The sequence below is a fragment of the Leopardus geoffroyi genome, chromosome C1 (genome assembly GCF_018350155.1).
Source record: "Leopardus geoffroyi isolate Oge1 chromosome C1, O.geoffroyi_Oge1_pat1.0, whole genome shotgun sequence".
Lineage (NCBI taxonomy): Eukaryota > Metazoa > Chordata > Mammalia > Carnivora > Felidae > Leopardus > Leopardus geoffroyi.
Genome location: NC_059328.1, coordinates 19,943,048 through 19,966,957, shown reverse-complemented (window position 1 = coordinate 19,966,957; position 23,910 = coordinate 19,943,048). Strand labels below are relative to the sequence as shown.

At 42.5% G+C, this 23,910-nt stretch overlaps 1 long non-coding RNA gene across 1 annotated transcript; it reads right to left on the bottom strand.

Annotated features, from left to right (window-relative positions):
• Positions 1–1,222: 1,222 nt before the first annotated feature.
• LOC123597417 lies at positions 1,223–23,899 on the bottom strand. The gene is made up of 4 exons (XR_006712114.1): positions 22,899–23,899; positions 21,908–21,975; positions 2,453–2,631; positions 1,223–1,528 (listed from the first exon to the last, which is right to left on the bottom strand). It is a non-coding gene; the product is annotated as an uncharacterized LOC123597417 (long non-coding RNA).
• Between the last annotated feature and the right edge of the window lie 11 nt (positions 23,900–23,910).

The window sequence follows — 23,910 nt, the reverse complement described above, 5'->3', positions numbered from 1 at the left end:
TCTTCAACTACACTGGTCTCCTTCAAAGAGGGAACTCCTGCCTCAGGGCCCTTGCACTTGCTGTACCCTCTGCCTAGAATTCTCCTCCCTGTCATATTTGACTTTCTCCCTTCCTTCTTTTATGTCTCAGCTCAGGGAGTCCTTTCTGTCCATCCTTGCTAAACTAAAAAGCTCCGTTCAAACCATAATCCCCATCTCCCTTAACTCTTCTCTCTGATTCTTTATAATCCCTTTTACTATTTTACTTATTTGTTTATTGTTTGGCACCCCCGCCCCCCCCCCCACCCTTTAGAATCTAAGTCCCATGAGGACAGGAACTTTATTTTCTGTTCTTAGAACATGGTTTTCAGCTACTAGAACACCACCTGGCACATAGTAGGTGCTCAATGAACAGAGGCAGATGACTAAAGAACAAAGCCTATTTGTTCAAAGACTAAGGAAACAGAAAGTCAAAGTCAGTCTTCTGAGGATGGGAAATCACTTTGTAAATTAAGAAGTGGTGTGGAAGTTTATTTCTTCCAGTTGGTTCTTTGAATTCTAAGCCTTAAGAACCACTTCTGAAATCCTTAACTAAATTGAGTGGACCCAAATGATCTTGGTTTATGCAATGCTGCCTTTTGGTAGGCCACCAACTACATAACTGATATTGCCAGGGAATCCTGTCTTGCCCTCCTCGCCTTCACTGGAAAGCCAGCAAGGACCCCTTCTCTTTTCTAAGGCACCCTTGCATGCCTTTGGAGTTTTGGAGTTTTTATTCTGGGCAATGGGAGTGATGGTCGATGCTCTATCTGTGGTTGGGATTCTATACAGGGAAAGTCATTCAATTAAATCAAGCAGTATTGAATTCTTAATTGACACAAATGAGACAGACAGACAGCTGGAGGAGTGGGGGAGGGACAGGGAGCAGGTGCTCTGCATAATGGAGAAAGAGGAGGGGCAGAATATAAATTCAAACTGATGTTGGAGAAGCTCATTTGCGAATGTAGATTTTGTGTCACAAGAAAGGTAAGTTTTGCCACAGCTTGCTTTACGTACAGCAGAATGGATCAGGTGGTACCTTTGCCAAGGATAAGACAACAGGTTTCAAGTGCTCGTGCCATTTTGGCTGCCCCCATGGCCCAGTCTGCCTCTTTTCAGGTACTGTCATTTGTGAGAATCACTCTGGGTAAAACCTGGGTTTTGGTTTTTGGTTTTGTTTGTTTGTTTGTTTGTTTGTTTCAAAATAACCTTATCAGATAATGTTTGAATAAAAGAGACCACTTTTTAAATTCCATTTCTCAAATACAGGGATCCTTAGTGCATGAGTTAGGAAGGTAAAGGAAAACCTGTTTCCAGATCTTCAAATGCCAGATATATGGGGCATGCCTGCAGAGAAGGCATGTCCCTAGACAACTCTGGAATTTCCTCTGAGAATGTTGGGGGCATTTTTCCTCTCAGCACCCTCTCGATCAGAGCTTTGACTCCCCAGCTTAGACAATTCTTCTCTGTATCCATGGGAATTGCTCCCATAATTAGCAGTGTCTCCTGCCTGGAACACAGACAAGTAAATGTTCAAACCTGGCAGCTGATCCTGGGAAGGAGAGCTGATTAAATCTTCCCTGTTGAGAGGCACCTCTTTGATTTATATGTGACACCTACATCCTCCACCTCAGGTTTGTCTGAGGGAAGCAGTTTCACCCACGTCTTCATAACCAGGGACCCTAATATTTAAAGACATTGAATCTTAAATGGAGACTACTGGTTTCTCAAGTCAACCGACTTAGGAAAATGCATAGGTGATTTTTCCTCTCTCCTCGCCCCTTCTCCACTAAACACCACCCTGCATTTGCTGTGATGAAAACTCCTGCTGCACAGGTATCATCAAATGCCAGGGGACTTGAGAAATATAAAAGGAGCTCAGAGCACCACTAAGTACACATAAGTATTAACTACAAATGGAAGAGTGAAGGAGTGGGCAAACTATTTCTTCTTTAGAAGTTTTAGTAAGACAGGCTGGAACCGTCAGGCCGCAAAGTGAATACTCTTGGTGGTATTCCATTCCAGGAAAGCTTTCTACGGGAGGAGGTGGATTCTTATCTGGATGTAGCTAGGATTATGTGCTCCCATTCAAACATGTTCAGGAGAGACAATATCCATTTTCTCCTGACATCAAGGCAGCCTTTTAAGTTTATCCAGATTTATTTTGGTTAGTGCAATAAAAAAGCCAGGTTGGAGAGTTCTGTCTAACAAAAATAAAGCCATTGTATGTTTAAAATTTCCCACTGAAAGCCCGCTTTTAAAGCAGTTTGCTGCTCTCCAGCTCCAGCCAACTCGTAATACTTGCGTTCAGGCAGGTTGGCCGAGAACAAAGCAAATTTGCTTCGCACACAACAGCCTAAACCTACACTCTTAGGACAAAAGTTTTCCTTAGCAATGTTTTGTACATGGCTCTGGTTAAGGGCCATTCACTTACCTCCAACCTCTTTCTCCTAGGAGACAAAGGCACCTTTGGGCTGCGGTGACATGGGAGAGTTAGAATCAGATTTGTTATCGGCGTTGCAGCCTTCAATTTCAGTAAGAGGCTAAATGTGTCTATTCCGACTACAGGAAGGCAGTCTTTAGAACCCCTGGAGCACTTGGCCAATTATGCACCTGCAAATATACCATACAGGACATTTCAGGTTCCTAAGCACTTTGAAAACCGATACTTAAACCGTCTCAAGGGATCCTATCACCCACCTCGAATAATAGCTGCTTTGGAATCTGTTGTTGGCACCAGAAAAAGAAAGAATCCTCTGAAGTCATTCTAAAGCCATTTTTATTGTGCATTTTCAAACAAAGAACCTCACCAAAAGAACTCGTTACAAAATCAGGGTAGAAAGTCAAACTCATCTCATCTAAGAGTCAATTACCCTGGCAATTTTGTGAAGGGATGGGAAATGAGTGCTAGCGGAGAGAATTGTGGGGAGAGGGTGGGATTGGCTTTTAAAATCCCCTGGGTGAGGAGGGTGTTCCCACTGACTCTAAACTCTAACAATTACAACAGGAGGGCCTCTGTGACTTTCTGGCTATAAACTTTTTTTTTTATGATTATTAACTGGGGGAAATCTAGAATATGTGGAATTTCAACCTCCATTTGCTTCTTTCTGAGAAATTTGTTTCTGTACAGAGTACAATATAACCTAAGGCTCAGAATTTATATCGGCTACCTTGATATTCCTTGCTGAAAAGCCACCTTCTTATATGTCTTACTTCCAATAAGGAGGCAGATGCCCTACTTGCTGTTTATCTCAGGAAAGAAATACATGTGGGAAAAGAAGCAATTTTCTCCTCATTGCAATTAAATTAAGCCATGACCACCTGTTGTGGGATTATCCTGCCATCTGCTGGTCAGAAGAGAAATAACAACAGACAAACGAGATGGATGAGGTAGAATGTCCCTCAGCTGATTGAAGGCTTTTGGCATAGCTAAAATCTTCCTTCTTTTAAGAGTATCACTCTCTTTTTATTATTGTGAGGTAGCAAAAATGGGATTCATAGCAGGAATACTTATGGAGAGTCCAAGAAAGGCCGGTATAATCCTTTAACAACTGGCAATATTTTATCAAGAGTGGGAGAACGTTCTTCACCTTGACTTCGTCATTCCACTCCTGGAAACCTGTTCTAAGGGATGAATTCAAAATTCAGAAGAAGCCGTGTGCGCAAAGCTGTTCATCACAAAGATCGTTTTATGTTGGAAAAAATGTTTAAAATATGCAACCCAAATATCTGCTAGTTAGTAATTAGTCAAAACAATCCACTTGGAATATTCCAAAGCTGTTAAAAATAATTATATTAAAAAATTATGACTACACGATGAAGTGTTTATATTATAATACAACATGAAAAAAAAATGGAAAAAAAAAAGCAGATTGAAACCTAAGCATAGGGGTGCCTGGGTGGCCCAGTCGGTTAAGCGGCTGTCTCTTGATTTCGGCTCAGGTCGTGATCTCACGGTTGGTGAGTTCAAGCCCTGCGTCGGGTTCTGCACTGACAGCTCGGAGCCTGCTTGGGATTCTCTCTCTCTCTCTCTCTCTCTCTCTCTCTCTCTCTCTTCCCCCTCCCCCCTCTCCCCCCTCTCTCTCTGACCCTCCCCCACTCATGCTTTTTCTCTTACCCTCTCTCTCAAAATAAATAGATTAAACCTAAAATAAGAATCCTAAGCATGGAAAAAAAATTTTCTTGGGAGGGGGGGAAGCCACACCAAAATATTACTGGTAATTCTTTGTGAGGCCATAAGGGGCTAAATATTTTTTCCTAGGTTTTAGTCTTTTCCAAATTGTCTTTAACAAGTATATATTAGCTTGTGTAATGGAGGGAAAACTCGTTTCCCCTAAAAGATGCCAAGGTTCTTATTCATTCCTCATTTTACTAAAAAACATTTAAGGGGCGCCTGGGTGGCACAGTCAGTTAAGCGTCCGACTTCAGCCAGGTCACGATCTCGCGGTCCGTGAGTTCGAGCCCCGCGTCAGGCTCTGGGCTGATGGCTCAGAGCCTGGAGCCGGTTTCCGATTCTGTGTCTCCCTCTCTCTCTGCCCCTCCCCCGTTCATGCTCTGTCTCTCTCTGTCCCCCAAAAAATAAATAAACGTTGAAAAAAAAAAACATTTAAAACTCCCACAAATCCTGCGTGACCATCACAACTCACTTCAGCTCTATAGGGCTCTAGCCTTTTATCTGTCAATTGCTTCCCTCCCCTCCCAGGGTTGTTCAAGGATCAATCCAATAATGGATGTGAAAGTACTTTGAGGAATGTGATATTCCATATGATTTGTTATTAATAATTAATTTTGTCTACAGGTTCTCCCCAGTCTTATCCATTACCCTGGTTTCTTGTCTGAAATCAATAGGGAAAATACAAAACCTTTTATTTCCCCCTCACTCTTGGCAAAGTAATACTTTGTAATCTTGGTAAAAGGCACCACTCTCCATTCAGGAATCCAAGTTCTATGGGTGCCTCCCTTGAGCTGTTGATTTGGCTATTCTAAATGTCTCCTGTCTGATCTCCCTGTCTGGGGTGTCTCTTCCTCCACGTTGTTCACACTAGTGGCAGCCAGAACGATCATTCTAAAATGCAAGGTTGGCCAAACCATTCATTCCCCAGCTCAGAATCCTTCAGTGGCTCTCACTGCTTTATGGAGTTAAGTTTAAACCCCTAGTCTTGGCATCCAAGGTCTCCGTGTTGATCCTTCAAGTCTGATTTGTCAGGCTATTTCACACGTCTTTGATTTTGCTTGGGCTGTTCCCTCTGTCAGGAACGCCCTTTCTGGCTGTCTGCCTGATAAATCTGTCCCCATCTTTGGGAAGTCAGTTTAAGCATCAGCTTCTCTTGAGACCTTCCCTGCAACCCTGCCCCTTGATCGAACTGGCCATACCCTCCCTGCTACCCATGGCTCCCTTTCCCCACCATGCTTTACTAACGTCACTTATCATAGAGTTAGGTAATTTTTGATTTCCTTATCTGACTCCTTCACTAGATGAAAAGCTCCTTAGGAATTACAAATCTTGTACTAAGTGGCAAAGCTAGGACTCAAGCCCAGCTTTTCTAAAAGGAGGGAAAAAAACCCAAACCCTGTAGTAGATATTATTATTATTCTTGCTCATCCCAGATCCTCTCAGATCTCTTACCAGTCCATCCCATCCCTCCTTTGGTTGCTGTTTGCTTTTGCTTCTAAGAACCAGTACCTGAGGCTCTTCTAAGGAGGATGGTCCTCAGGCTACCAGAGTGGCTTTGATCCTTCCCTCGTCTTCAGCAAATGACTAATTGGATGTGAGAGTTTGAATGAGAGCCCAGTTTACTTGTCTCCAGTAGAATTTATGCTCCTGAGTTCCCTGAGGGATTAAGCGGTGCTTTTTGCAACTGCCTGAAATCTCGTTTGCTTGGCTGCTGCTGCTTCTTCCCTGTCCCACTTTTCCTACACCCTTACTGACTTGGAATATTTCTTTAAAAAAATTTTTTTGTTAATGGTTATTTTTTGAGAGAGACAGAGACAGAATGCAAGTGGGTTAGGGGCAGAGAGAGAGGGAGACACAGAGTCCAAAGCAGGCTCCAGGCTCCAAACTGTCAGCACAGAGCCCGACGCAGGGCTCGAACTCACAAACCGCGAGATCATGACCTGAGCCGAAGTCGGACGCTCAACCGACTGAGCCACCCAGGCACCCCGGAACATTTCTTTAATACATCTCTTATCCAGGAATCCTTGTCTCACGGTCTCCTTCTGAGGCTCCCCCGGCATCCACCTAAGCCTGTTCTCAGTTCCTACTATATGCTAGAAACTCTTGGATGTTGTATAAAAGCTCGGTTATTTGTACCTCACAAACTCACTATGAATAAAGCGTATGTATTTAACTTTTTTACACCCGAATAACAGACTCAGAGAGGCTGGGTGATTTATCCAAAGTCACACGGCACTTGGAAGAGTCAGAGTTGAACCTAGTCCCTTTTACTCCAAAGGTGTGTCTGGGGCACCTGGGTGGCTCAATGTGGGAAGCATCTGACTATTGATTTGGGCTCAGGTCATGATCTCACAGTGAGATCGAGCCCCATAGTGGGCTCTGTGCTGGGCATAGAGCCTGCTTAAGATTCTCTCTCTCCCTCTCTTTATGCCCCTCCCCATCTCATGCTCTCTCTCTCTCTCAAAAGAAAAAAAAAAGAAAAAGAAAAAGGAAGAAAAAAAAAAGAAAAAGAAATAAGAATAACTACCCTATAGGATAGGTTACACTATTACTACAACTGCTACTTATTCAACAGGTTATTCTCCAAAAGGCTGTTGATTAGTCCTCCTGTTCGTATGTGCATTATAATGCTCAACCACAGAGACTCAGGATGGGCAAAACACTAACAATGAACCACTCACATAAGCCCTGGATGCGACATACTAAGAAGGAGCCGCTGCTCAGATATCAATATTGTTATTTCCACGTGGGTAGATAAAAAATATTGACTTGTTCTCACAGTTCACAAGAGTAAATTCCTATTCCCCCTTGCGGCCATTCCTAGAATTACCACTGCCGCCTAAGTCCTGGACCTTACAGGACCAGACTTGTAAGAGTTCCTAGAGACCACATTGAACTCAGAGGCTACGGAGCTGGAGTCCCAAACCCCTACCTGTCAGAGAAGGTGCTAATGAATATTTTCAGAATTTCGAAAAAAAAAAAATCTAGCTAAAATCATTCAATTACCTGCGATGGGAAAAAATTTAACTCTTTTAATCCTCATAGCAATCCTGTCAGTAGGTATCCCGTTAGGATTCCCTTTTTACAGATAAGGAAAAGGATTCACAGAGTAACTTGTCCAAGTAACAAATAGCAGAGATGGGTTTGAATCCGGGCAGTCTGGCTCCAGGGCCTTACATGTTATCTACCCTGCTGTGTGGTTGCATTTATTCTAGCCCTATTTCCCCAGCACCTTCTATGTGCCAGAACTCAAACTAAGGTCACACCACATGTCCTCACAACTGAGCTGCATTTTGCAAATGAAAAGGCTCAGACTCAAAGGGGCACAAGGAAGCTTTTGGCAGGGGTGGGGGGTAAAGAATGCATTCATTATCTCTTTGTGAAGATGGCTTGACAGGTGTATACAAATGTCAGAACTCAACAAATTGTTCTCTGTGCAGTTCATTATTTATCAGTTTTATCTCAATAAATCTGCTTTTAAAAACAGCATGGAGATATTAGGTTAAAACATTAGACTGGCAAAAATTAGAAAGCTAGGTAATGCTAAGTGTCTGCCAAAATGGGAAGAATATAGGGGCTCTACTGGGAATGTTAAATTAGTGCAGCCATTCTGGAGAGCAACTGTCACTACACGGTCAAATTCATTTTGTCTATAGTCTAGGTCCCAGTAATTCTATTCCTGGGTCAATATTAAAAAGAGAAGAATCCCATCATAGTGAAACTGCACAAAATCAAAGAAGAGAAAATACAAAAAATGTACAGGTGAAGCAGACTTAAACTACCTGATATCAAGATTATAAAGCTATGGTAATTAAACAGTGTGGTATCATAAAGACATATAGACCAACAGAATAGAGTTTGGGAACAGAGGCACACGCATACAGCCAATTGGTTTTCAGCAAAAGCGCCAAAGAAAGGATGGTCTGTTTCAAAAAATGGTGTAGAAGCAACTGATGTACATAAGGAGAAAAAACAAATTTAACCCTTATCTCATGCCATACAAAAAATAATAATTTGAAATGGATCATAGACCTATGCACAAATGCTAAAACTTTTGCAAGAAAACAGAAACTCTTTGAAACCTTGGATGGAGAAAGTTTTCTTAAAACAAGAACATTAACTATAGAAGAAAAACTTGATAAATTAGACCTTAACGTTAAGATCTTCTGCACCTCAAAAGACACCATTTAGAAAATGAAGGCAATGGGGCGCCTGGGTGGCGCAGTCGGTTAAGCGTCCGACTTCAGCCAGGTCACGATCTCGCGGTCCGTGAGTTCGAGCCCCGCGTCGGGCTCTGGGCTGATGGCTCAGAGCCTGGAGCCTGTTTCTGATTCTGTGTCTCCCTCTCTCTCTGCCCCTCCCCCGTTCATGCTCTGTCTCTCTCTGTCCCAAAAATAAATAAACATTGAAAAAAAAAATTAAAAAAAAAAAAATGAAGGCAAGCTGCAAACTAGGGGACATCTGACAAGGGATCTGTATCCAGAATATGTAAAGAATTCATCAAATCAATAATAAGAAAACCCAATGAGAAATAGGCAAAAGATTTGTACAGACTCTTCAAGAGAAGATACAGGAACTTCTAATAAGCACATGAAAAGGTGCTCAACATTTATTAGGCATCAGGAAAATACAAATTAAAATTAAAATGAGGGGTTGGGCGTCTGGGTGGTTCAGTCGGTTAAGAGTCCGATTTCAGTTCAGGCCATGATCTCACGTTTCATGAGTTCGAGCCCCATGTCAGGCTCTGTGCTGACAGCTCGGATTCTGTGTCTCCCCCCCTCTCTCTGCCCCTCCCCGACTCGTGCTCTGTCTCTGTCAAAAATAAATAATAAATAAAACATTAAAAAAATTAAAATGAGGGGTGCCTGGGTGGCTCTGTCCATATAGCATTCAACTCTTGATCTCAGGATTATAAATTTGAGCCCCACCCTGGGTATATAGATTACTTACCTTTAAAAAATAAAAGAAAAGTGGGAATGCAAGCTGGTGCAGCCACTCTGGAAAACAGTATGGAGGTTCCTCAAAAAACTAAAAATAGAACTACCCTACAACCCAGCAATTGCACTACTAGGCATTGATCCACGGGATACAGGTGTGCTGTTTCGAAGGGACACATGCACCCCCATGTTTATAGCAGCACTATCAACAATAGCCAAAGTATGGAAAGAGCCTGAATGTCCATCGATGGATGGATGGATAAAGAAGATGTGGGATATATATACAATGGAGTATTACTTGGCAGCCAAAAAGAATGAAATCTTGCCATTTGCAGCTACATGGATGGAACTGGAGGGTATTATGCTAAGTGAAATTAGTCAGTCAGAGAAAGACAAAAATCATATGACTTCACTCATATGAGGACTTTAAGAGACAAAACAGATGAACACAAGGGAAGGGAAACAAAAATAATATAAAAACAGGGAGGGGGACAAAACAGAAGAGACTCTTAAAGATGGAGAACAAACAGAGGGTTACTGGAGGGGTTGTGGGAGGGCGGATGGGCTAAATGGGGAAGGGGCATTAAGGAGTCTACTCCTGAAATCTGTTGCACTATATGCTAACTAACTTGGATGTAAATTTAAAAAAATAAAAAATAAAATTAAAAAAAAGAAAATCTTTTAAAAAATTAAAATGAGATATCTGTATACATCCATCAGATAGCTATAACTTAAACAGAACGATAATACCAAGTGTTGGTGAGGAAATCGAACAACTAAACCTTCAAATGCCACGTGGGATTATAAAGTGGTACCTACAACTATTTTGGAAAACAGCTCTATAGTTTCTTATAAAATGAAACATACGCTTAACTTATGACCCAGCAATTCCACTCCTAGATGCTTACCTGAGATAAATAAAAGCATATGTCTATAAAAAGTCTTGTATATGAATGTTTACAGCATAAACCTAGACCCAAATTGGAAATAACCCAAATGTCCATCAGCAGGTAAATGGATAAATGAATTGTGGTATAATAAAACAAAACACTACCCAGCAACAAATGAAACTGATTTCTGCAGTAATATGGATGACTCTCAAAAACATTATGCTAATGAGGGAATCTAGACAAAAATGAGTACATACTATATTATTCACTTTACATGAAATTTTAGAACAGGCAACCCTATGTAACATCAAGCATATCAGTGATTTTCTGGGAGTGGAGAGATTAACAATAAAGGAGAATGAGATAATTTGGGGACTAATATAATTGTTCCATATCTTGGTTGGGGTGTTTATTTTATTTTATTTTATTTTATTCTCTCTTCTTTTCCTTCCTCTTCCTTTTTCTTCCTCTTCTCTTCTTTTCTTTTCTCTTTTCTTTTCTTTATTTTAAAGAGCCCCAGTGGGGGGAAGGAGCAAAGAGAAAGAGAGAATCTTAAGCAGGCTCCATGCTCAGCACGAGCCCAACAACACCCCCAACTGTATACTTTAAATGGGTGTGTTTTATTATATGAAAATTAAAACAGTACATTGATTTCAAAAATAGAAGGATAGAAAGGAAACAAAAGGAATAAAAGGGTATAAGGGAAGAGGAAAGAGGAAAGGGAGAAGCAGCATCACTCAGGCTCAGAAAGGGAAAGCGATTTACTTAAGGTCATACAGCTAATGAACTGTGGATTTGAGATCCCAACCTAGATCTGACTTCAAATCTCGTCCACTCCTTCCACTCTCTTCCACTGCTCCCATCAGCAAATGTGGTTTGATTGTAGTTCACAGGGTTTGAAAAGGAAAAAACAACCCAAAGGGGGCGTTAGTGGTTTTTAAACAAACAGAACCATTGGTTGGGTTTTATTTTTTTTTTAAATATATATTTTTAACGTTTATTTATTATTAAGAGACAGAGCGTGAACAGGGGAGGGGCAGAGAGAGAGGGAGACACGGAAGCAGAAGCAAGCTCCAGGCTCTGAGCTGTCAGCACAGAGCCAACGCGGGGCTTGAACTCACAAACCGCAAGATCATGACCTGAGCCGAAGCCGGACACTTAACTGACTGAGCCACCCAGGCGCCCCCATTGGTTGGGTTTTAATCCCGCATTTCTCTGGACAGTGATTTGCCCAGTGTCACATAGCTGGTAAATAACAGACTGGGATAATAACTCTGCTTCTGTGTTCTGATGATTTCTCCATGGGACACCGTTTCTTCTACTTCACTCCTTCATTTTTCTCTGTCTCAAAGAGTTAAGAAAAGTAGCTCACAGAGGTAAGGAATAGCAAAGAAGAATAAGAAAAAAAAGATGGAAAAGCAATAGTGAAAGAAGTGTTGCAAACACCAAAAATAAGAGGCGATAAGAGCAAGCAATTGGACTCAAATGGTTAAGAAAGGCTTTCTGGAGGAAAGCCTTCGATGGAAACCTGGAAACACAGCCATAGGAGGTTTGTGAGCAAGAGAGTTTAGTTACCAGGGAGCAGGTGGACTTCACAGGAATATGGCTTGGGAGGCACCCCACCATCCCATTCAGAGTTTTTTCCTTTGGAAACCTGCCAACGTCAAAATGTTATCATCAGAGCCTTAATTTTTTAGGTGGAGATCATGTCTCCAGGAGAATGCAGAGTTCAGTCCTTGGCTCTTCTATCATTTGATAACTTAGTGGTGATGCAGGGCATGAAGAGGTCTGGGGTGAGCAGTACTACCCTGGCCAGCCCCTGTGTGTGGACTTCTCAGGACCACAAAGACAGGACCTGTGATGCTTGGAGCCTGGGGATTGCCAACAATGAGAATGGACCCTTCATTGATCCCTTACCAGTAGTACTTCGTGCTAAAACAAACCAACCCACAAAACAAGTTTCTTTCTTGCTAACATAAAATCCAAAACAAGTGTCCCTGATTGACATGTGACCTTCTTTTTAGCATTGATTCAATAACCCGGGCTCCGTCCACCTCATGGCTCTGCCCATCTTCACTGCATGGCTCCCAAAGTGCCCAGGCTCTTCAAACCACAGGAAGAAGAAAGGGCATGGAGAGGATGATTTGGCAGACAGAGTATGTCTGTTCACATCCCATTGGCTAGAACTCTGTCACATGGCCACACCTAACAGCTAGGGAACATGGGAAATGTAGTCTGGCTGCCTGCTTGTTCAGGAAGAGGAGGAAATAGACTCAGGTGGGACATAGGCCGAGGGAACATTGCCTACAGCACCTAACAAATAAAATAATTACCATTGATTGAACAACTGCTTTACGCCAAACATGGTGCTGGGCACTTTATTTAATTAACTTGGTCCTCTGAAACACCTCTGCAAAGTAGGTGTAATATAGAGGGGATGATAGGGGTGCCTGGGTAGCTCAGTCACTCTCTCTTTCTCTCTCTCAAAATAAATAAACTTCAAAAAAAAAAACCTTAAAGCAAAGCAAAACAAAACAAAACACCATAAAACAAAACAAAGCTAAACTAAATCTCAGAGCTGTTGGGCGGCTTGCCCTAAATCACATTGTAAAAACAAGATTTGGAGTGCTTGGGTGGCTCAGTTGATTAAGAGTCAGACTCTTGGTTTTGTCTCAGGTCATGATCTCAGAGTTCATGAGTTCGAGCCCCGAGTCAGTTCATGAGTTTGAGCTCTGCATCAGGCCCTGTGCTGTCAGCTTGGGATTCTCCCTCTCTCTGCCCCTCCCCTGCTCGAGCAGCACTCGTGCTCTCTCAAAATAAATAAACATGGGGGGGGGGGGGAAGAATCATTATTTTAAAATAAAAAATAAAAAAAAAATAGAAACAAGATTTGAACCCAGGTCTTCAAATGCTAAGACCAGTTCTGGTACCAGAATTATCATTTGCCAACAGGATGATCTTCAGTAGGTAATTTAACCCACAGATAATTTAACCTTATACTCATAAGTAAAATGAGTATAATCAAAGCCTTCTCTCCATAGGTAAGTAAGTAAAGGCATTAAATACTAATAAAGCATTTGCTGCAGTGATTGGCACTCAGTAAACGTGAACTATTGATTAGGGGATTTAAGTTCTTTTATACCATTTGATTAAAGTTCTCTGACATGCCAGTGTTTTTTTTTTTCATATGTAAATGGAAATAATAATATCTCCTTTGCTGTTTTTTTAAAGTTTATTTATTTTTAATTTAAAAAAAAAATTTTTTTTTCAATGTTTATTTATTTTTGGGACAGAGAGAGACAGAGCATGAACGGGGGAGGGGCAGAGAGAGAGGGAGACACAGAATCGGAAACAGGCTCCAGGCCCTGAGCCATCAGCCCAGAGCCCGACGCGGGGCTCGAACTCACGGACCGCGAGATCGTGACCTGGCTGAAGTCGGACGCTCAACCGACTACGCCACCCAGGCGCCCCTATTTTTAATTTTTTTTTAACGTTTATTTATTTTTGAGACAGAGAGAGACAGAGCATCAACGGGGGAGGGTCAGAGAGAGAGGGAGACACAGAATCTGAAACAGGCTCCAGGCTCTGAGTGGTCAGCCCAGAGCACAACGCGGGGCTTGAACTCACAGACCGCAAGATCATGACCTGAGCTGAAGTCGGACGCTTAACTGACTGAGCCACCCAGGCGCCCCTTTAGAGTTTATTTATTTTTGAGAGAGAGAGAGACGGAGACGGGGAGAGAGAGAGAGAGAGAACACGTGCACGTGGGGGTGGGGCAGAGAGCAAGGGAGAGAGAGAATCTCAAGCAGGGTCCGTGCTGCCAGCACAGAGCCCCACTTGGGGCTCCCTCCCATGCACTGTGACATCATGACCTGAGCTGAAATCAAGAGTTGGACGCTTAACCAAGTGAGTCACCCAGGGGCCCCACCTTTGCTGTTTTGTGTTTTGTTTTTTAATTTTTATTTTTAAGTAATCTCTACACCCAATGTGGGGCTCAAACTTACAACCTGGAGGTCCAGAGTCACATACTCGAGCACCTAGATGGCTCAGTCGGTTGAGTACCCAACTTCGGCTCAGGTGATGGTCTTGTGGCCCGTGAGCTTGAGCCCTACATCGGGCTTGTTGTCCTCAGCCTGTCAATGCAGAGCCTAGTTCAAATCCTCTGTTCTTCTTCCCCTGCCCCTTCCCTGCTGTACTCTCACTCTCAAAAAAAAAAAAAAAAAGAAAAAGAAAAAGAAAAAAAAAGAGTCACCTCCTCTGCTGATTGAGCCAGCCAGGCGTCCCTCATTTGTTTGTGTGTGTTGTTTTTAATAATTAAATGAGTTAAAGCCTTTAAAGCCTCTAGTAAAGTGCTTAGCGTGTGGTAAATGGGAGGAAGGAATAGAGATTGCCTTTTAAGAAATACCAAACTAAAGTCATATTTTTTTCCTCCAAAAAATTCGCTGTTGTGTAGGTGCCCATTTGTTGACTGACAAATGAGCAGATGCCAACATCACTGTAATGTACAGCATAATAAATTCCATTTTTCGTTTTTTAAAATTTCATTTTTCTAAAACACGTTGCTTTTTAGGCAATCAGAACACTTGCCTGTCCCTAGTCAGGCTTTCTAGCTTCTTAGTTGGGGATCGGTAAATCATTTTCTTTTTGCCATAGTGTCCCTACAAAGGCTGTGGGGATTAGTCAAGACTCTCCTTTGAGATCCTGAAAGAAGGAAAGTGGCTCTATGACTGTGGTCATAGGAACAGTCAGCTACTTCTGAGTCTCCCTACCTCTTCAATTCTTAGGACACGTACCTAGGGCACACATAATTTTTTTTACTTAGGAGTTTGTGGCTTTTTTTTTTTTTTCTAGATTCGTAGCTTTATTTTAGAAAGTTTGTCAAATATTTAAAAAATACAAAGAATCACTATTAATATTTTGTTGTCATGGGGCGCCTGGGTGACGCAGTCGGTTAAGCGTCCGACTTCAGCCAGGTCACGATCTCGCGGTCCGTGAGTTCGAGCCCCGCGTCAGGCTCTGGGCTGATGGCTCAGAGCCTGGAGCCTGTTTCCGATTCTGTGTCTCCCTCTCTCTCTGCCCCTCCCCCATTCATGCTCTGTCTCTCTCTGTCCCAAAAATAAATAAACGTTGAAAAAAAAAATTAAAAAAAAATATTTTGTTGTCTATCATTTGGGTTTTTTTCCTATATGTATAAAATTGTAAAAATAAATTAATCTTATACTGTATTACACTTGCTTAAGACATTATATCATAAATATTTCCCCACGTTCTTAATAGTTTTCCCAAACAAAATTTTGTGTCTGTATAATATATCATCATACAGCTAGCTATACCATAATGCATTAAAATTTTTTTAAATGTTTTATTTTATTTTTGAGAGAGAGAGAGGGAGAGAGAGAGAGAACACAAGTGGGGGATGGGCAGAGAGGGAGACATAGAATCTGAAGGAGGCTCCAGGTTCTGAGCTGTCAGCACAGAGCCTGACGTGGGCTGGAACCCAGGAACCTCGAGATCATGACCTGAGCTGAAGTCTGATGCTTAACTGACTGGGCTACCCAGGCGCCCCCATATTGCATTTTTTGCATCACTGGTGTATATTTAAGTTTGACCAATTTCCCACCAATAAAATAATGCTGTGGGGTATAGTTGTACATAATTTCTTATTCTTATTCCTAATTTTCTCTTTAACATAAATTCAGTGGTATTCTGGAGCCTATTTGTACTGGCTCCTGAGAGCCAGCTGTGGGCATTGCTTCACAACTACACATTTATGTTAGTAGCTTCAAATTGGCCATTGTGGGAACATTTATATCACAAAATCAGTAAAGGCTACAAATCAAGGGCTGCTCTCCCTGCCCTTGTCAGTTGTTATTTTCCAGTATCCTAGTGTATAAATTCCTCAAAGTAGTATTTCAGAAGCAAAGAATGTGCGCATTTCATACACATTTTAAACATTTTGTTATTACCTTATTGCCCTCCAGAAAGGTGAGGCATTTCTACTGGCAACTTATGAGAACGAAGCAGAGTTGGTGTTTTAGTCAGCTTCCAGTGGAAGTGCAGATTTTAAGAGCAGAAATCAATGAAATAGACAATAGAAAGACAATATAAATTGTTGATTAAGCCAAAACCTACTTCGAGAGTATCGGCAAAATTGATAAATCTCTAGCCAGACAGATCAGGAAAAAGAAAAAAAAAAAAAAAGAGAAAAGACATAAATTACTAATATCTGGACTCAGACATTTCAGGGACTTGACTCTAGATACCACAGGCATTAAAGTAACAATAAGGGAGGGGCGCCTGGGTGGCTCAGTCAAGCGGTTAAGTGGTTAAGCGTCAGACTCTTAGGTCATGATCTCGCGGTTCCTGAGTTTGAACCCTGCATTGGGCTCTGCACTGACAGTGTGAAGCCTGCTTGGGGTTTTCTCTCCCTCTCTCTGCTCTTTCCCCGCTCGTTCTCTCTCTCAAAATACATAAATAGACTTAAAAAAATAATAAGGGTATAGTATGAACAACTTTATGCCAGTAAATTAGATGCCAACAACCTAGATGAAACGGACAAATTCCTTGAAAGACACAAACGACCAAAGTTCATTCAAGAAGAAATAGATAACCGGAATAGCTGTGTATCTCAGTAATGCAATGTTGGTTTAACATCAATCACTACATCAATAGACCAAAACAACAAAAACAACAAAAAACATATGATCATCTCAATAGCTACAGAAAAGGCATTTGACAAAATCCAAAATACATTCATGATCAAAACTCTCAGCAAACTAGGAAGAGAAGGGACTTTAGCCTGATAAAGGACATCTAGGAAAATCCCACAGATAACATCATATATAATGAGGAAAAATTGAATGCTTCCCCCTAAGATTGAGAATAAGGCAAAAATGTTTTTTTTTTTTTTTAATTTTTTTTCAACGTTTATTTATTTTTGGGACAGAGAGAGACACAGCATGAACGGGGGAGGGGCAGAGAGAGAGGGAGACACAGAATCGGAAACAGGCTCCAGGCTCTGAGCCATCAGCCCAGAGCCCGACGCGGGGCTCGAACTCATGGACCGTGAGATCGTGACCTGGCTGAAGTCGGACGCTTAACCGACTGCGCCACCCAGGCGCCCCAAAAATGTTTTAAAATTTAATATTGTTCCAGAGATTCTAGCCAATGCAATAAGCAAGAAAAACAAATGAGACACATACAGATCAGAAAGGAATAGATAAAACTATCTTTATTTGCAGAGGACAAGATTGTCTATGTGGAAAATTCTAAGGAATCTACAAAAACAGCTATTAGAACTAGTAAGTAAATTAAGCAAAATAGCAGAGTACATGGTCAATATATAAAAATCAATTGTATTCTTAAAAAAATCAATTGTATTCTTAAAAAAAAGCAACACACAATTGGTCATTGAAATTTAAGAAACAATGCCATTGACAACATTATTCAAAATATTAAATTCTTAAGGATGAAGTCAACAAAAGATATGCAACACTGACGTCTACAGAATTAAATAAAACCTCAACAGATGAAGATACACTGTGTTCATGAATTGGAAATATCAATATTGTTAAAATATTAATTCTCCTCAAATTAAGTTATAGATCTAATGCAATCTCAATAAAAACCTGACAGATCTTTAAAATTTCCAGAATAACCATCACCTGGGTTTGAAATTATGGAAGTCATAAAGTAGTAAATGTTAGGAGCAGAGAATTCCAAGATAGATGGACCTGAATTGAATCCTAACTCTGTCTCTTCCTAACTGTGGGCCCTTGAGTAAATTATTTAATTTCTCATTGTTTAGGTTTTCTCATGTTGTTAGGTACAATTTTCATTAAAATTATGGGTTTCCCTGGGGCATCTGGGTGGCTCAGGCGGTTAAGCGTCTGACTTCGGCTTAGGTCATGATCTCATGGTTCATGGGTTCAAGCCCTACATCGGGCTCTGTGCTGACAGCTCAGAGCCTGGAGCCTGTTTCAGATTCTGTGTGTGTGTCTCTCTCTCTTTGTCCTTGCCCTGCTCGCACTCTGTCTCTCTCTCTCAAAAATAAATAAAACATTAAAAAAAAAAACTTAAAAAAAATTATGGGTCTCCCTTAAAAGACAACTTTGTGACCACTAGACAGGTAAAACAACAACAACAAAACTTTTTGGATAGGAAAACATGAAACAAAATTAAAACTTGAGAAATGAATTGTAATTTCACCAAAATTAAAAACTTCTGCTCTTCAAATAAAATGTCAAGTCTCAGATTGGAATAGTCCCAATACGTGTATCTGACAAAGGTCTTGTACCAGAATATACAACAAATCCTTTACAATCGACAACTTAATTTTTAAAATAGGGCAGAAGATTTGAACAGATGAAAGAAAATATCAGAATAACTGCGAAGCCCATGAAAAGATATTCAGCATCACTAGTCATTAGAGAAATGCAAATTAAAACCACAAAAGGAAACCTCTTCCCACTCACTAGAATGACTAAAGCCGAAAAGACTAATAATACCTAAGATACCTGGAACTTTCATACATTGCTGGTCATAGTGTAAAATGTATTTTGAGAAGCAGTAATTTTTTGTTTTAATTAAAGGTTCTGTTTTGTTTTGTTCTTTGAGAGAGGGAGAGAAAACACAAGCAGGCTCTCGTATAGAGCCTGCTGCAGGGCTTGAACCCACAAACCGTGCGATCATGACCTGAGCCTAAGTCAAGAGTCAGATGCTTAACCGACTGAGCCACCTGGGCACCCCTGGAAAAAAAATTTTTTTTATGCAGTTAAACGTACACCCACTCTGTGACACAGCAATGCCACTTCTATATATTAACCCAAGACAAAGAAAAATTTTTCCACACAAAGATCCTACATGAATATTCCTCTTAGCCCAAGACTGGGTGGAAAAGTGCCCATCAACACATGAATGGATTAAATCAATTGTGATATATTCATTCAATGGAGTACTTACTATGCAGCAAGAGGGAATGAACCACTGATACACGCAACAGCATGGATGGATCTGCACAGACATGATGCTGCACAAAAAGAAGTCAGACACAAAAGAGCACCGGCCGTTCCGATTCCATGTGTACAAGTTCTAGTACAGGCAACACTACTTCGTGGTGACAAAAATCAGAACAGTGGCTGTCTCTGACATTGAGGGAGATTGAGAAAGGAACACGAGGGAATTCTCTGGGTTATGCAAATGTTCTAGATCTCGAGAGTGTTATGGACTTCACCAGTGTGTTTGTCAAAAGTCATTCAACTGTACAAAGTGTGTGCCTTTTACTGTAAATCAAACCTCAGTATGGTTGATATAAATACACATGTGGAATTTCCTCTTGGTCTGTCAGCCTGCGGTGGAGTTTAGGAAGGGCACCCCCCGCCCCAAGTCAGCTCACAATAGGGCTGTTTACAGTCAATGACCTGCCACCCACAGGCAGCTCCTGAGCAACCCCCCACCCCACCCCCACCCAGGTGTGCCCCTAGCCTCAATCTGGCTCCTTCCTGGTGTCTCCAGCGCTTTTCCTGCTGGTCTCAGGACCAGAGGGAACTCTGGCACGCAACAGACATGGAGGGCCCTCTACGGAGACACACAGGGGCTGGCTTTGCAGTCAGAGATTTGGGGTTCCAATCCTAACAGCGGGGTCCAATCCTGACAGTGGGCTTCCTTCAGAAGTGGGTGACCTTGGCTAACCGACTTAACCTCTTTGACGCGCAGTGCTCCAGAAAGGCAAGGAGGATTTATCTTCGTATCGTCAGTGCCCAGAACATTCATGTCTTCTGCATGAACTCATGCCCAGTGCTGGGACAGAAAGTCTGTCCTGAGTACTTGTAAAGTAAAAGTGCTAGTTATGTGCTCTCCTGGAGGCAATAGTTGTTAACATTTTAGGGGGTCACAAACACCTTTCAAAATCTGCTGAAAACCCTGTACCCTCTCCTTCCAGAAAAATACCAATATATATGCTGTCTTACATATACATATAATTTCCATATTCCTGGGAAGCTTAATGGACCCCGAGTTAAGATCCTCTGGTTCTGGAGGGTCTCACCTAGCTTTGCAGGTTCTATTAAGCATTCTTGCAACTTGGCTACCCTTTGCTCTACACCTAATCTCTGTCAGAGCCTCGATTCATATAACCCTTTGAGGATGGTTTGCAGATGAGAAAAATGAGACTCAGTGGCCAAATGACTTGCCCAAGACCACAGAGCTAGTCATGGCTGGTGTTAAGTTTTTACTTCAGTCTCGTGCCTTCTGATTCCAACCCTCTACTCATGCCTCCAGGTGAGAATTTAATCCCCTTCGAGGGCTCTCTGAAGCCCATGGAAATAGTCTGATTACTGTAAAGCTGGTCGTGATGGTAGGAATGAGTGACTCCAGGCCCATCACAAGCACAGCCCTCAGGCCCAGTTCAAGTATGTGTCATCTGCCCCTCAATTTCTCAATTTGGCCCACAGCCTGGGCAGTGGGTGTGGAGCAGAAGAAGGAAAGAGAAACAGGAAATTATTTAGAATAAGAAGTTTCAGACTGAGTCACACACATGAAGTATAACTCAGAGAGAGGCGCTGGGGTGGGAGGGGAAAAAAGAGAGGGCTCTATTCTCTCCCTGGGGGGCAAAGATGCTTGGATGGATGGACCTCTCTCTAGGCTTTGGGCGTGGCTCCCTCTACTTAAAAGGGTGGTGGGGACAGGGAGAAAGAGAGACAACTGAGGGGCTGTGGGAGGAGGGAATGGACAGTAGTCAACAAGCAATTCGTATGTGTCAGTAATTCGTATGTGTCAGGCCCTGGGCTATATGCTTCCGATGCATTACCTCATTTTACCTTCACCAAGGAGAAGACACCACTGTCGATCCCCACTTTAAAGATGAGAAAAATCAAGGCAGAGAAGTTAAATGACTTGCCCAAAGTCACACAGATAAGCGGTCAAAATTGGATTCTAACCCAGTACTGCCTGTATGTCAAGCAAACAGTTAAACAATAAAAACCAGGATAGCCTAACCCCAGAGTCTGCACTTAACCAGAACACTAGACGTTTTGGTTGCTGTTTGCTTGTAACTGAGAAGCTTGTAACTGGGAAGACACTTCACACACCATCTTTTAATGCTCACAATAGCCCTTTGACAGTTGACAGTTGAGGGAACCTCAGAGCAGTGCAGTGACTTGCCCAAGGTCACACGGCAGGTCGGTGTTGGGGCTAGAGTATGATTACAGGTCTGGCTCCACATCCGGTGCTGTTCCCACTACTAACTCGCTGCTGCTTTCACAGATGAGTTGGGCAGGAGTCAAGGCAGGAGGGAACAGGTGGGGACCCACTGCATGGGCCTGGGGGCTGGGGGTGGAGGGATGGCCCACGAGGCCCTCTTGCTCACCTCATAGGGTCTTTCTCTCACGGAGACACAGCCTTAGCGCCAACCTTTTGCCTGCTTCTGTAGCTACTGCCCTGGGGGTGAGCAGGGGTGCTCATTTAGACTTCTCTCCTATTACTGTTGAGTCATTTCTCCCCTGAGTCCCTTGGAGGTAGTGGGAACCCCCTCAAGACATAGAAGCTACTCAGAAGACCTCAAAGTGGAAGAACTTTCCAACCGTGCGGGGACTGCCTTGTGATGTGGTGGGGTCTCCGTCACTGGGGGTATTTGAGCAGAACAGGATAACCATCTATGGGAGATTCCTGTAGTGGGCGGAGCTTGGGTCTAGGTCTTCGAGAGCCCTTTTGACTGTGAGATTCTGTGAGTCACTGTGGGATGAAGTTCAGCCTGTGCATCAGGGTGGTATACTATGAGATCTGGGGCCAAATAGACCTGGGTTCAAAACCTGACTCAGTCACCTCCTTGCTGGGGGACTGTGGGCAAGTTTTCTCTCTTAGCCTCATAAGACGGAAATTTCAATACCTACCTCATGAGATTGCTTTGAGTACAGGTTTCCTCCACTATCCGAAAGTATGAATGTTTCTATGAAAGCTTCTGTAAGCCAAAGTGACATGTAAAGTGAAGAAACAATTAACGTTAATGTATATGGAATTTTTTTTTTTTAGCTTTCCCAGACCCCAAAAATAACCTCTTAGGCTTCTCTGATACCGTAGGACCCATCTTGCTAACGGATACACAGAACAAACCGAAATCAAGCACAGATGTTCACAGACCCAGTTCAAAGCTATGGTAGCTTGTGGGAGCCTGGCTAGCTCAGTTGGTAGAGCATGCAATCTTGATCTTGGAGTCCTGAGTTCAAGGCCCAGCTGGGTGTAGAGCTTATGTAAAAAAAAGAAAAAACAAACCTACAGTGGGTTGATGCTGAGTGTAGCTCCCCTGGGAGGAGTTTGGTGGGGCTGCTTTGGGGTGAGCACTGCCTCTATAAGAGCTCACTGCAAACAAACACTCAGTACTATTTATTTTCACTTTTTGCCTTTTTCGAATCGGTGAAAATCCTCTTTTGAAAAATGGGGGTAGCTGCCTGTGTATGTCGTGCTCCGTGTAAAGAAGGAACTCAATAAATCGTTCCTACTATTATGGCCATTAAATGAATGGCCAAATCACAGATTGGCAGGTCCTTTGGCAGTCTTTTATGAGGGCTGGGTCAGAGAAATCCAAGCGTTAACCAAAGTACCAAATGTTTGGATACCTAACATATGTAGGAAACCACCCTTTTTTCTGAGGCTGCCTGTCTTAGAAACAATCATGGAGAACATGGTACATAAAGGGGGTAAAATGCAAGAAACGCTCAGGGACTTTGATGTCTGTGCCAACAGTTGAGAATGTGGGTCCCTGGCTCAAGAGGAGACACATAGGCTATCTAAACAGTCCCCGGCTGGGAACAAAAATCTCCTGTAAGATCCTGACAAATCTCATTAGTTCTCTGTGTGAAGCCCAGGCAATGGGGAACTCACTACCTTCTGAGACCATCTGTAGGAAACTCCCCACATTTCCCAGCATGTTCTCCGTTGTTTTGCCAGCTGGGAACTGGAACTAACAACTACATCCTCTAATTGAGAGCCGACCCCATATCATAGGAACGTTTATGATCACATGGCTGGCTGAGGGGAAGAGTGATGACCCGGCAGATCTGTGGAACATTTAGACTTTGAACATTCTCAGAAGCACAGAGGTGGGACAGCACACTCTGTTGAGAGAGTTTCAGAATCACACAGACTCCGATTTGAGTTCTGCTCTGCCACTCACCCGTGTCCTTGGGCAAACTACTTAACCTCCAAGCCCCAATTTTCCCGTGTATGAATCGGAACTGATCATATCTCCTTCACATGAGGAGGGAAGAGTGACTTTGGAATTTAGGGACATATGGATTCACAGTTTGTTCCCCCCAAGCCAGGTTATTTCTATCAGTGGGCTTTGCCCAGGGAGTCAGCACCTCAGAGACGGAAATTCCTGGCTGAGGTGCTGCTGGTGGGGAACTGTGTTTCTGGAATCCACTGAGGTCCTGGGGAGCTGTCTTGACTTTGGGAACATTAGAACAAGCTTAATGGTACAAGCTATGCTTTTCATTTCCTAAACGTATGCATATTCATTTGCTCATTGATCTTCAGGTGACATGGTGAGATGGACATGAATTATATCCCATTTAGCAAGTGGGGAAACTGAGGCTCAGAGAGGCGAGTTATTTTGTGCTTTAGAGTTTAGCTGCTAAGTAAACACCTATGGGCTCCCATCCCACCCATCACCAATTCCTGGTTCTTGATTCTTCCCTTTGGTGCCTGGGGCCAATACGGAGCCCAGTATTTTGGGCCTCAGAGCACCAGCTTCTCTTCCTCCTCCCCAGATGCAGTTCCAGTCTCCTGCAACTCTGAGGGCATAGTTTCTTTCTTTTTTTTTTTTTTTTTTAAGTTTGTTTATTTATTTGGAGAGAGAGAGCGAGCAGGGGAGGGGCAAAGAGGGAGAGAGAGAGAG